The 14,509-nt window shown below is 37.8% G+C and overlaps 1 protein-coding gene across 7 annotated transcripts in view; it reads left to right on the forward strand.

Annotated features, from left to right (window-relative positions):
* The window catches only part of LOC116966763 (RNA binding protein fox-1 homolog 2-like), a 209,913-nt gene that overhangs the window by 22,827 nt on the left and 172,577 nt on the right, over positions 1-14,509 (forward strand). The window lies entirely within an intron of this gene.

Below are 14,509 nucleotides of genomic sequence, written 5' to 3' on the forward strand. Positions count from 1 at the left end.
ACTGCATTTCGTTGTCTCTGTACTGTACACTGACAATGACAATTAAAGTTGAATCTGAATCTGTAAGACTTTGTTTGATAATTTTGATGCAGTGGGTTGGGCATTTTTTGCTGCATTAAAGATTTTCATAAATATAAATTGTTAGTTATTACTCAAGATGGCATTTTGGATCAAAATATCAACTGGATAAATTTGAGAAAGAACTCACAAAGAGCTGCCTATTAACATACAATGGCAACACATTAGTTACTCAAACGGGTTGTCCTAGCAACAATTTCTGATTTCATTTATTATTTTAGTATCACAAGTGTTTATTCTTTATATTCAAGTCAGGGAATTAGGAGTAGGCCACTCGGTCTCATTAGCCTGAATGCTATTTAATACGATAGAACAAATGTGATCATTTAAATGATTTGTTTTACAAAATTACAAAGTAAATTTCAAATTGTACAACCAATGAAGTGAAGTGTTCCAAATGTCATCATTGATTGGAAGAATATATAGCTAAATTGTGAAATGAGATATAATTTTATTTAGAATGAGTTGTGACTTCTAAACTTTTTATAACAAATTTGTATTTGTGCGAATAATGTGAATCGTGTGTTACAGCATTGGGCTGCAGGTCAATCATCAATTTGCAATTAGTTAATAATTTTTGTAAAGAAAACCTTCTACACACAAATTACTCAAGTAGGATTAAGATGTAATCTTGCTATTCTGGGTTGGTTAATTTATAGAAAATTAATGATTGTCAGTTAACAGTGAGGTTTTTGAAATACATTTTTTTAACTTTGAGTAGAAATTAATGGAAACAATTTGAATTATTAATATTTATCATTTGTTTAATGCCATTGCATGGGTTGCATTTCTTGGCAGTCTGCAGGTAATACTGGACATTTTGCGTCATGCAATTCTTCTCATTTATATTATTATTGGAGCTTACTTTGGAGCTATTGTCTAAGCTTGTTTTACACCCTTTCAATCAAGGGTTCAGAGTTGGCAGAAACACTCAGATTTAATTAAGCAGGACATCATACAGGCTAACAACAGTGTGTGCAATGCTTGTTGCGCAAAAAAACAACATGAGATTGTGACTGTTTTTCCGGGATAAATGCATTAAGTTAATGTTGTTTGCGTAGAAAATTATACTTTGTGTGACATTATCATGGCCTTATGGCTTTTCTGGGGTCCAAATTGTGAGTTGTAAATGTAGCGGTTGATTAACATAAGCCATTGTTTATGCTGCACATCTGGAGGATGTGGTTAACTTTTAAATAGAGTGTGTACTCAAATGAAAGTAAGAGTGCTGGAAATATAGAATATGTACACGTGTACAAATATACAGGATGCTCGTATCAATGAGGGATTTAACATCTAAATCACGAAACTGCCGTTGTCATTTTGCCATTGACCATGTAATTCTAGGATTTCTATGGTTATTTTGGATTGTCGTTTGCCCCTGTTTACCTTGGAAATATATATTTTGAAATATGAAGAAGAGATTTTCTTTCCCCTCCAATTTCATTAATGGGAAATGCAAGGAACTTTAAATCAAATTTTTTTGGGAAATTTCCTTTGTCCTTCATATGTTTCATCATCAGTGTAAGCCTGCACTTTAACGTGCCCAGTCTTGCTCTGATGGGAAATTTGCACTTTGATCAGGTCGAATATACGCCTTTGTTCAACATGTTAGTTGTCAGCTGCACAAACGCTGGAACTAGCTTGTTTACAATTAGCTAAGTATGCTATCTCTCTTACAAAGAAGTTTTATGGCCCATCGTAAATGTTTGAATGCCCTAAGGCTTTGAATTCTTTTAGCAGTAGTTAGCCATATATCAGTCTGTACAGTCTGTGCAGACACCAATGGGGGAAAAAATAGGTTCCATAATGTGACACTAGATCTTTGCTAGGCAGCAGATAACTAACAATGAGGAAGAGAGCCCTGATGCATTTCCACCTTACCAACCCCCAGATGCCAGAGCCAATTGCAGCATCCCTAAGATTGTCAGTAACTCAGCAAAAAAACAGATGTCTATCTTTGCATGCCCTTTTATTATTATCCTTTTATTACATATTTGCAAGTCTTTTTATGAAATTAACTGTTGCAAATCCAACTGTGCAATACTGTCCCAAAGGTTGAAATTACAATGTTATTGTTTGAACCAGGTCTAATGATTCTTTCTTCTTGACCATCCAGTAATGATTTGATCTTGGAGGTAAATTGCACTTGAACAAATGCTAATTAATGAGATGTGTAGGAAGGGACTGCAGATGCTGGTTTAAACCAAAGATAGACACAAAAAGCTGGAGTAACTCAGTGGGTCAGGCAGCATCTCTGGATAAAAGGAATAGGTGAGATTTCGAGTCAAGATCCTTCATCGGACAGAGAGTCAGGGGTATAGGAAACGAGAGATATAGACGATGATATAGTGAGATATAGATTACAAATGATTTATTTAATGAATGAGGATGAAATTGTGCTCAATCATAGTATATCTATCATGCTATTGATTAGCCTGTGGGAATTCTGTTCATAAGTAAAACTGTTTATTTGTCTGAACTGTCAGATGTTTCTGTCCCCCATTAAGCTAAATTAGAAACCAGTTGGCAGTCCAGACTAAGGTAAGAAGAGTTAAGGTCCTAAGGACATAAGTGATAGGAGCAGAATTAGTCCATTCGGTCCATCAAGTCCACTCCCCCATTCAATCATGTCTGATCTCGCTCTCCTTCCATCCCTTCTCCTGTCTTCTCCCCATAACGTCTGACTCCCGTACTAATCAATGTAAACATAATGATTAATTTCCATGCCATAAGATTGAAATTGCAAATGCATTTAATGGAAAGTAATAAATCTGTGCTAGAGGTTTTTGGAAGTTCAGTATGTTAAAGATAGCATAGAATATAGAAAGGCACAACACAGGAACAGACCCTATGGGTTATGATGTCTATGCTGTGTATGATGTTATGTTATACCAGCAAGTAACCCATATCCCTCCCAGTCCTGGGTATTCATGTACCTATCTAAAAGCCTCTTTTGACAGATTTTTAAAAGTCAAGGGATATGTGCAAATCAGAAAATTGGTGCTAAGCTAAAATATCAGCAATGGAGATTTTGAAAGGCGAAGTGGCCAGATGGCATGTTGTGAATTAGATAATCATATTGTGCAAGTTATTTAAGGAGTCTGTGCAATCCAGTAATGGTAAAGCATTATGCTGAACACCCCAAATTGCAAGTTATTGTGGGAGAATAATTGATACCATTCATTTTGTAATTAGAGTAAAAATCCACAAATCTAGGTGTGGTAGCTTTCAGGACACATGTACAGAAAATATGTTGCATGGACTTTTAATAATTATCTGTAGATTATATCAAATATTGTCCTTTTTATTGTGTTATTAGCTCTAAGAATACATAACTGAGTTAGGTCATATCAATGAAAATGAACACAAGTGCAACAGCATCTAGCTAAACCAGATTTTGCAGAAAACAATGATAATGAAGTCATACGTTGCCACTTGAGCCATGAACGTACTACTTTGGCCCAGAGTTTAACTTCCAGCAACATGTCCTATCCATTTTCAAAAGACTAAAATCTACTTCTGTCATACCTATATGCCACTGCAATAACATGTCCTGAGACTTTTTATTGACAATGTCAATAAAATGGTTTCCCACTTTCTAACAGTCATGAACTTTTTGAATTGACCGTAAGCTTCCAGTTTGTGCATCTCACCCACACCAACTCCAACTCTGTATAATGAACAAAAATGAAACCTATGCGGTTAACCAGGCAGTGACATCATAGATTATAAAATGGGCTAGAGTAATGGACTGGAGAAAGATGCACATTTTTATTCCTCAAGGACTAGATTTCAGACCACTTCTCTTTTGGATACATAATAATAATAATAATAATAATAATAATAATAATAAATTTTATTTAATGGGCGCCTTTCAGACATCTCAAGGACACCTTACATAGTAATCGGAATAACATATAATCGGAATATAACAAGTAATAAAGACATCACAGAGACACAAATTAAAAACAGAATTCAATCCAAAAACAGAAAATCAAAAACACAGTGTGAAGAGGGAGCAGCGGCAGCCAAAGCGCGCCATCGTCCACTCTCCCTTCACGGCGGCCATCTTGGACACAGACCTACAAGGACTACAATTAGACAAAAAAAATCATCCCCCCACAGTGGATAGCACTGTGGAGGAAGGCACAATGTCCAGTCCCCACCCCATGTTCACCCCAAAGTCAGGCCTATTGAGGCCACCGCAATTGCCTCTACGGAGGCCCGATGTCCCTGGCCGTTCTCACCGGGTGGTCTTGCCCCGGCGTCGGGAGAGTCCTTTCGGCGGCTGGGCCACTTGGAACGGCCACTTCCTGGTTGGATCCCGCAGCTGCCGAAGCCGACAAGGCCGCGCCGGTTTGGAGCTCCCAGGCTCCCGATGAAAAAGTCGGCGCCGCCTCTCCGCATTGCCGCCTCTCCGCACGCCGCCTCTCCGCTCCGCAGACCCGCAGCCCGGAGATGTTGCTCTCGGCGGTCCAGCTCGCCAGAGCTCCAGCGCGTCGCTCCAATGACCTTGAATACAGAGTAAAATTTGTTAAGGTAAAATTTCAACGACAAAAGGTTGAAAGTACAATTGAAATTGAGGAATCTAATTACCGAAATGACAGATGAAGTGTAAAGTAACAGTGTGGAATTGTATCTGCTGATACAATCAATACAATATAATCAGTTTTATTCGTCACATTGCACATAAAGTGCAAGTGAAATGAATTTGCCAGCAGCGAAGAATGATGAGAGCTAATATGAACTAAATGTTATAGTTTTACAGCAAGTACAGATATGAGAGTACAAGGGCACAAAGTATAAATGTATAAGGGCACAAATTTCTGAAGATGTCAGTACGATTTAAAAAAGGCTTTTATATGGGATATTTGGCTTTACCAAAAGAGTAATAGCAGTGTATAAAGGAAATTGATGTTAAAATCCTTTTAAAACTATGGTCTGGCCTGGCTGGCTTTAGGACATTGTTTCAGGAACATTCGTAAACCTAAAATCTAAATTTCACCACAGTAGTTGCATCGTTTAAAGTCTGATTAATAATCTGAAATTATTAATGTTTTTTAAAATATTTACATATAATCTCATGGAGCTTTCTGTTTCACAAATGTCAGCCAACTGGATATGGCCAATATGTCATCCCAGACCTACCAATATGGCCTACCATTTTGTGAGCAATTCAGAAAACCTGGTATTGACAGTGACGCTCAGATTGAGAGTAAATAAACAACAAAAATCAGATGGATGCTAAAGCTTTAGAGGGGAGATTTACTATAAAGGTGCTAGAGTTGTGTAGTGAGACAGGGAAAATTGGGTGCTTGTTCTTGGAACACATATGTTTAACAGGATGCTTAACATCAGAATGATTTTGATAAGAGTAAATAAGGAAAAATGTTATGGCAGTAACCAGTGAATACAGGTTTAACGGATTGGCACAAGAGCCAGAAAAGATTTAAACAATTGATGATGCTCAGCAGGTCACAAATATTTCACATTTCCGGAAAAAGACTCGTCGTCACAACTGACCGGAAAGGTTATCCCTAATTCTCCTTTCAAAGATGTTGTTTGATCTACTTTATTCCAGCTGTTTATTTCAGACTCCCAGCAACTGCATCATTTGCTGTTTCAAAATTAAAAAGAAAATTGTTAGTGATTTGCTATCATATATAAAGCACTTCCTGACGAAGGAGAGACATTCGGTAAGAACATTCAAAATTGAACTTTCAATGCTTACAAAAAACTTGCTGAAGCATGCAGAAAAGTGTATTGCTGAATATTTAGTTGGGGAGTTTGAGCAAAAAATCAGTAAAGCCATAATGAAATAATTTGCCTCTAATACTGTGTTAATTTGTGATTTGGCCCATTGTGATTGCTGGCTATCCAAATATTTATTTGTGAATCTGTTTCCACTGTCTGTTTCAGCCACACATTTGCATGCAAAAATGCATGGAAACAAACTTTCTTTTTCCCTCTAGTTCTCGTGCCACTTCCATTAAAACGGTTTCCAATGTTAACAATTTCTGCCCTTGAACTTTCAATGAATTCTTAATGAATTTAAATCTAAATGAAAGTACCATCCCAATTTATTGTGAGCATTTATTTCTAATATATATTGGATGAAATGAATAAAATTTGCTTTATAAGATAATTTCTAAATGTTCACTACCAGAATTGTTTTTCCTCAAACCTGTAAATGAGACTTTGGCAACTTTGTGTGGAGAATTCACTGATTCAGACCAAATGTATGCAATACTTTGAAGAATTTTTCTGCGAGCCTTTGAGAACCATGAATTCCTTAAGAAAACATATTTGCTTTGTGTTACTTAGATGACAACCATATGTCTTCCCAGGGTTCCAACCCTTGCGGTGCCTCAGCCAACTGTTTTTTAGAATAAAAGTCAATAGCTGTACCCAACTACAAAGAAATAAACTGCAAAAAAAACAAAATTGCTGCAATATTCTAGGTTTAGAAAGTAAAGTTAAGCAAGTTTTTACTATGTATTTTTGATTCATGTAAATCAGTGTTTATGTATTCATTCTATTACTTTCTTAAAGAGAAGCCATCATTACCAATAGTAATCCACTAGCTTTTGGTAACGACAACCGCTTTGCCGAACACTTGCTATCTGTCCTGCAAGGTTTGCTGGAGCTCCCGGTTGCTGGTCATTTTAACTCTCCTTTCCATTCCCATATTGATCTTTTTGTCCTTGGCCTCCTCCATTGCTAAAGGCTAAATGCAGTGGGACTTTGGGCTTCTATACCTCCTGCCTATCAGTTGCTTATCAGAGAGGAAGTCATGGGCCAGTTGGTATGGAATCTTGATGATAGATGCCACCACGACGGGATAGCACCTTGTGTAGATAATTCCGATGGTGGGGAGGGCTCATACCCATGACGGACTGTGCAGAGTCCACCACTCTCTGCATCCTCTTGTGTCCTGTGTACTGGAATTGCCATACCAGGCCATGATGCAACCAGTCAGGATACTTTCTACAGGACATCTGTAGAGATTTATTAGAGTATTCAGCGACATGCTGAATCTCTTTAAACTTTTAAGAAAGTAGAGGTGCTGATGAACCTTTTCGTGATTGCATCTATGTGCCGGGCTGATGAATAGTATACTGACATGGTGTTCTTGTTGTCAAGCTGATCCAGAGCTGAATGTAGCGCAGATGAGCTGATATCTTTCGTAGCCCTATTTTTCCTGTAAGCAAATTGCTGTCATTTTTAAGAAATTAATTGCTTCAGACCTGTGGTGGCCTCATTTATAGTTTATAAAGCTTTATGGAACATTGCTTTACTTGAATTAGTTTTATATTTAATCTATAAACCATATAACATTTTAAACCGCTATTGCTTAGTGCCATCTCAACTTTTGATTTGTATCCTTGGGCTAGGTGTGAACTTGATAGCAAAGTAGGCCTCCATTTAAGTTTGCCAGGGAAGGTTTTATCAACTAAACTATGCTGCTATTTCAGAATACTTGCAGAATTGTTTTTCATGCTTGTCCCAGTAACTATATCCTGTATACAAGTAGCCTCGTGGCAATTGTATCCTAACACGAGTCCTTGAATTTTATGATAGACTACCGATAGGTGTGAGGTATAGAAGCTGAAAATTTTATGAATTGATTATATGTTAATAGCACGAATTATGATAACAGAAGGTAGATGGGGGATTACTGGCCGTGTACAGGAAATACACCATTGCAGACTGATTGTGCCGTGCATCTTGTTGCCATATTGCAATAAAAGAAACAAAGCTATTGGTTTATAATTGACATGCGAGATCCTTTGTAAAGGTATAGCTGGCTTTCATTAAATGTATTCGTTGAAGAATTGCTATTTAGCAGTTGTGTGGTCTTTATTTGTTTGGATTAGCGGTCTCTCATGGAAAGCATCTGTGCTCTCTTTAAGCTAGTTTTTTACACCATTGGCAGTATTCCAATGCTTCTATGTTATCAGATCCTTTTGGGGTCATGTGATGAATGTTTTTTGCCTTTCTTGCCCTTGTACTGCCTTTATAAGATTATATCCATTTGTACATTTGGAAGCATTGAAGAAAAAAGTATTTGTCCCGCATCTCGTGGTCCATCTTGTGAGTTGTACTATCAAAGCTAGATTCAGCCTGTATACAAATATTCCTTTATGAAATAGGGCCTCCAGAAGGTTGTTAGCTGTAGAGGTATGAAATGTTCATTTAGGATTTAACGGGTGAATTATGCTTTTGAGTGCTTGTGAGTCACTTAATATAATTGATTCCAGATGCTCTGAGAATAGAGTCAAAGGACAAAGATTGCCAGTGTTTACGCTTAGCTCTGAGTCCTGAGCACTTCCTGTGCTGTGTTAGATCAAATATCCCCAATTAGACCCATGCCTTTGTCTAAAGCAATATCCAGTTAAATTCACATCACAAGGATTTTTGCATTTAAAATTACAGTTAGCATTTTAACATTTGTAACTTCCTGCGCTTACATTCTGTCTTGCTCATTCTAGTTTTCTTTTAACCATGCTGTTATGTTACCTTAACAAATTTCTTTTGGGGATTTTTTTCTCCCCAAAAAAACTGAATAACACAATATATAAGAAGAACCCAATTATATATGGTACAATAAGAATTTGGAAACAAATAAATTTATCTTTAAAATTAAGAAATCTATCACTGTTAATGCCAATAGCGAATAACCCTTTATTTAAACCATCTCTTATTGATAAGACATATAACCAATGGGAAAGTCTCGGAATTAGAAGGATCGGGGATATGTACGAAATGGGAAACTTGCTATCATTCCAACAACTACAATTAAAATTTAAATTGAAAAACAACCAATATTTTAAATATCTTCAGATTTGCGATTTCGTGAAAAAATATATACAAGGATATCAAAAAGTGACTCCTGACTTATTGGAAGAAGCAATGAATATTGAAGCTGACTCACAAAAATTTATATCATATTTATATAATAGTATTCTAAATATAGACCTACCATCGACAGAGGTACTTAGAGAAGAGTGGGAACGGGAACTAATGATAAAAATTACGAAGGTTAAATGGGATAAATACCTGATATATATTCACAAATGTTCAATTAATGTAAGACATAATCTAATTCAATTTAAAATTGTACATAGATTATATTATTCAAAAACAAGATTGAACAAATTTTATCCAAATATATCCGCCACTTGTGATAAATGTCTAGCCCAAAAGGCAACTATAACACACTCCTTAGTTTCCTGCATAAAACTTTATAGATTTTGGAATGATATTTTTGAAATATTTACAAAATTATTCAAGACAAGAATGGAACCTAATACTGAAATGATTATATTTGGCGTAATGGAAGATGGGAATAAATTGAACACATCTCAAAATCTGTTCCTTAACTATGGTTTAATAATAGCAAAAAAATTAATTCTTAAATTTTGGAAGGGTACATCAATACCAACGCTTAAAATGTGGATTGCAAGTATGTTGGACACCGCTCATCTTGAGGAAATGCGATTCCTCCTAATGGATAAATCAGACCAATTCATAACGAGTTGGTCTCCATTCGTCCTTTTTTTTGGGAATCATATGGTGCAACACAATTGTAAAAAATAACTGTTTCAGGACTGGACGAGGGTTGGTCAAGATTATAAATAATGATCTCCTTTTCTTTTCTTTTTTATTTTACTTTCTTTTCTCTATTCTCTCTCTCAACTTTCTTCATTTACTCGTTTTCTTTTTTCACACACTGTATATTTCACATCTTTCTATCCTTTACTATCTAACTTCTTTTTCTTATTCTAATCTTTTTTCAGTGTAACAAAAAAAAAAAAAAAGAAGTTGTACATAAAATGTATTATGAAAATATATATTAGGCACTTTGGTGCCATATGGCTGTACTTCTAATAAAATAAAATATTTAAAATTTTTTTTTTTAATTTTGAACATTCAAATAATCTACATCCACCGGCTAGAATTAGGAACAGGAGAAGTCCCCAATTTTTTGTGGGGGACAATTCCAAAGATTTGTGATGCTCAGAAAAGAATGGGCGGCACGATGGCGCAATGGTAGAGTTGCTGCCTTGCAGCGTCAGAGATCTGGGTTCGACCCAGACTGCAGGTGCTGTCTGTATGGATTTTGTACGTTCTCCCTGTGACCATGTGGTTTTCTCCAGGAGCTCTGGTTCCCCACCACATTCCAAGACGTACAAATTTTGTAGGTTAACTATCTTCGGTAAGAATTGTAAATCGTCCCTAGTGTGTAGGATAGTGTGTAGTGTACGAGGCTCGTTGGTCGGCATGGACTTGGTGAGCCTAAGGGCCTGTTTTTGGCCTGTTAAATAGCGAATTGATGGTCGGCATGGATGAATCTGACTTGAAGGAGTTTGACTGCCTCTTGGAACTAATCACTTTTCCGTTGTTTTGATTCAAAACCAGCAATCCCCGCACATTAACACGATCTTACACTCGGGACAATTTACATTTATATAAGCCAATTAACCAACAAACCAGTACGTTTCTGGCACTGTTCGGCATCAACTCTACCGCTGCGCCACTGTGCCGCCCCTATGTTTGCTAAATATTTGCTATAATGTAGCCACTGATCTCCAATTGTTCCCACATATTGTTGCTGCTGGTGCTTTCTATAACTTCAACTCCGATTTTTATTTTAAAGTGTAAACACAGCACCTTTTTCCCCCTTATTTGACTACTCTTTGGAATAGTGCTTTGTGCAATTTGTTTTTGTGTCTGCAAATGCTTCTTGCACTAAATATAACAACATTTCCATGTCCCTGAGTCAACCTCTTCTGACGGTCCTAACCAGCCATCTGATTACTTATGTAGCTGTCACTAGTAACGGCTTACTTACCAATGACTAATAATGTGAAAGAAATTCTAACTTACTGCTAAGTTTAAGGTCTATGGATTAGATTACATGCTCGAACAGCACTCAAATTTTAATATATATTTTCCTTTAATAAAACCGTTTATGATCGCACTTCATTTTCTAATTGCCCAGGAATTTCATAGTTCATAATGGATTTACTGCATTTTGAAGAGAATACATGCTGCATCTCTTAACCAGCCCAGTAAGCCCAATTTTGAAGTATTTCTTTAAATGCACCCAAATACGTATTTACTCACAACCTTTTGATCTAATCTCTTAGTCTATCCAAGGTGATGCATCCTTGCACTGAAACCTAAGCAAATGTTTAAAACTGAGAGCTGTATGTGCTGACAATTGCCAAACATTTTTTATTTTGGTTTTAAATTCCATTTTCTTAAAACTGGATTTGGTTAAACTAGTCTGAACATTTCAAATGCAAAATTGTGTGTAGCTTAACTTTAGAATTTAAAGTTTTAAATTCTAACTTTAGAATTTAAAGTTTTAAATTCTAACTTTAGAATTTAAAATTCTTAAAAATATTCAAAGGATTTTTTAGGCTATTGGGAACATTTGGATAGATGTGACTAGCATGTTAAATTACAGCGATAATGGATAAACTGTGTTAAAGTAGTGTTCTTGGAAGAAATAAGAGATAGGACTGAAGTTCAGTAAACAAGGACACTATTTATACTTTCCTGCTGTAGTAAAATCAGAAAATACCAGAATCAATTTTGTTTCTCTTTCCATAGGTGCCTCCTGAACTGAGTGTTTTCTGGGTTTTTTTTAAATCTCAGATTTTCAACATTGACAACTGTTAGATTTTCTACAGTTCTTTGCTAACTGCATCAAAATAAGATACTATGGTCACCTAATAACCCTACATGACCTTATCCTCGCAGTTCAAGTTGTGGCAGATGTATCCCTTGGAGGACACCTTCAATCATGCATGTATCCCTTGGAGGACACCCTCAATCATGGAATCTAGCACTGCCATTTTGGGCAGATTCGGAACAGATTTTCTTCTCAAATGTATGGTGCTTTGGATCATCAGCAACAGTAGAAATGTTAATTGCTGTCTGTATTGTATTGTAATTGTTATTGTATTATAATTAATTTATTAGCCAAGTATGTAAAAACATACAAAGATTTTTGATTTGCCATACAGTCATACCAAAAAAGCAACAAGACGCACAACTACATAAAAATTAACATAAACATCCAACACTTGCCATTCCCACTGATGGAAGGGAATAACATATTATCTTCTTCCCTCCTTTTCTCCCGCGGTCAGGGCAGTCGCACTACTGTCAGCTGAGATCAACCCAATATCATTAACAACATTCAGGTATGGTCTGATCAATGCTAAAAGTAACAGACAATGACCATCTCCATTTCCACCTGTTCAATAATGTTTCCATTCATGGAAATCTGGGAGGAGTGCAGAAGAGCATGCCTGAAGCAACAAGGATATCTAAAATTAAGGTGCCAACTCACTGAAGGTGCAGCACAAGATTGTGTGCCAAATGGCAATGGGAGAACAAAGGGATCTTACAACAAATGACATGCAATTCTTGTCATTGTAAGTCATGAATGGTGGTAGGCAGTTAGAAGCTGAAGGGAGGAGGAGGTGGCTTCCAGAACATCATTATCATCAACGTGGCAGGGCCGAGCAAGCGAGTACAGATCCTCCACCGTTTTTCCGGACCAGCAGAGATCACGCAATAATGTTGCAATACTCCTCTGACCCACTAATTATACCCATTCCATATCTCTACAGCACCATGGACTGCTAGAAACTTAAATAAAACAAATATTAAATGTAAATTAATTTTACAGCAAAACGTGCATTTCCTGCATGGGCAACCTAGGAGTCACCAAATGAATTGGTCTCTGTAATCCCGATGCGTGTCGGATCGGTGGTCGACTGAGGCACCACTTTCACGGTTAGACTACCAGACCAACCCCCCCAACTCGAGAATTGCCAAATTTGTTGAAAATGCGATGGAGCAGGCATCTCCGAGAGGAGTCCAACAGTACCGGAATGGTCTGCCTAGGCTGCCAGGGGGAGAGATACTAGCCTACAAAGTTGGCCTCAAAGTTGGCTATGGGAATGGATCTGGCGGCTCCAACCGGGCCAGAGTTCCTGAGCCCTGGCCGCAGGTGGCAAATTCAACCTGCCGATCAGAAGTCGAAGATAGACACAAAAAGCTGGAGTAACTCAGCAAGATAGGCAGCATTTCTTATACCTTTGATTTTTCCAGCATCTGCAGTTCTTTCTTAAACATTTTGTCTACTCCACTGTGAAATCTCTTCAAGGTATGCCTACTTTGAAGAAGTTCTCCTCCTCTCTCCGAAGACAGTTTAGCAACCTCCTCTCTCTGAAGAAGGGTCTCAACCCGAAACGTCACCTATTCCTTTGCTCCATAGGTGCTGCCTCACCCGCCGATTTTCTCCAGCATTTTTGTCTACCGTCGAATTTTCCAACAAGTTCTTTCTTTAAACATCTCTGGAGAAAAGGAATGTGTGACGTTTCAGGTAGAGACCCTTCTTCAGAAGTCTGGTTGGAGAAGTCGGCAATGGGAATGTATCTGCTGGCTCTGGCCGGGCCAAAGTTCCAGAGCCTTGGCCGCAGGGCGTAAATTCAGCCCGCCGATCAGCTACTGGGGTCCTGATGAGGTCAAGATCGGCCACCTTCACGGCTTAGGTGCCACATTTCCGGGGGCATTTCAAGTGGCAGCTCGTAATTTTGGATTAAAGGAGATGCAGCTAAACCATCAGTTGCCCGAAAATCGGTGGTGGACCTGTATTCACAGTCAAGTTCATCCTGAATTACTGAGTGGGTATTAATTTCGGCTTCCTCTGAGGTCTCCAATGTCACAGCAGCCAGTCTTCAATCAATTTGATACACTGTACATGGTCAAGAAACAGTTGAGTGCACCGGATAACAGCCTAAGGGAGCAGACGACATACCAATGACTGTGCAGTAAACCCTTGCAATAACGAATCTCTACATGGCGGATTTCGGTTTTGAGGCTCCCGTTGCAGCCCCCCCACCTCCTCGAGTTACGCAGTAACATGGCGCCACATGATTTACTTAATAGTTGCGGGAGTGGAGAGAGCGAACACAAAATACAGAAAAAGCCAATTGTTAAATTCGTTCCATAATGTTATAAAGATATTTCTGTGACAACACTTTTACAGTAAGCATGAAAATCTCCGTTCTGAGAATAAAAACAGTTTTCCCCCAAAACTTGGTTTGTCAGGAAAGAGCATTTTGAGCTAAAAATAAATGCAAAACTGTTGGCCTGGATTCAATTTCTTTGGTCCCTTTTGCTGTAATGTTGTGGCACTGAAGACAGACTGGCCAAAACACAAGCCCGATTTCCTGGGCCATGCCCAAGTTGAAACATCTTGGACCTGATGTAACTTTGTCAGTGAATGGGCGGGACTAATGATATGGAAGAAGAAATGGAGAGAAATGTTATACTGTGGATGTACGCTGTTTGCAGCAATTGCTGCCTCAGACCTGTGTCCTATCGTCATCCCGTTAATGAT

This window comes from Amblyraja radiata, chromosome 38 (assembly GCF_010909765.2).
Source record: "Amblyraja radiata isolate CabotCenter1 chromosome 38, sAmbRad1.1.pri, whole genome shotgun sequence".
Lineage (NCBI taxonomy): Eukaryota > Metazoa > Chordata > Chondrichthyes > Rajiformes > Rajidae > Amblyraja > Amblyraja radiata.